This window comes from Apis dorsata, unplaced genomic scaffold (genome assembly GCF_000469605.1).
Source record: "Apis dorsata unplaced genomic scaffold, Apis dorsata 1.3 scaffold_265, whole genome shotgun sequence".
Classification (NCBI taxonomy): Eukaryota; Metazoa; Arthropoda; class Insecta; order Hymenoptera; family Apidae; genus Apis; species Apis dorsata.
The window spans coordinates 1,191,374-1,191,659 of NW_006263543.1; the positions used below are offsets into that span (position 1 = coordinate 1,191,374).

Sequence of the window (286 nt, forward strand, 5' to 3'; positions counted from 1 at the left end):
TTCTATACAGGTAAATGGAGTCTGTGCGAGTGGAGTGATGGATGATGGAACATGAATTACGATGTAGCCTAGCACACACAGCCAAGTAACGTGACACGCAAGCCACTCTATTGTGGCAACGTGTGTCAAATTCAATTATAGTTACTGTAACAATAGTTCATATTAGAATTGAGGCGAGTCAATGCAATTCCTACAATTTCCCTGATTACTACACTACGTCTCCACGTGCGAGAGTATAATTATATATTTTTTATTTTTTTATTTTTTTTTTTTTTTACCTATTTCT

General features: G+C 35.7%; 1 protein-coding gene across 2 annotated transcripts in view; it reads right to left on the minus strand.

The window, feature by feature from the left end:
• Positions 1-286, minus strand: part of LOC102677707 (RNA-binding protein Nova-1) — a 14,853-nt gene that overhangs the window by 5,754 nt on the left and 8,813 nt on the right. The gene's annotated exons all lie outside the window — the stretch shown is intronic.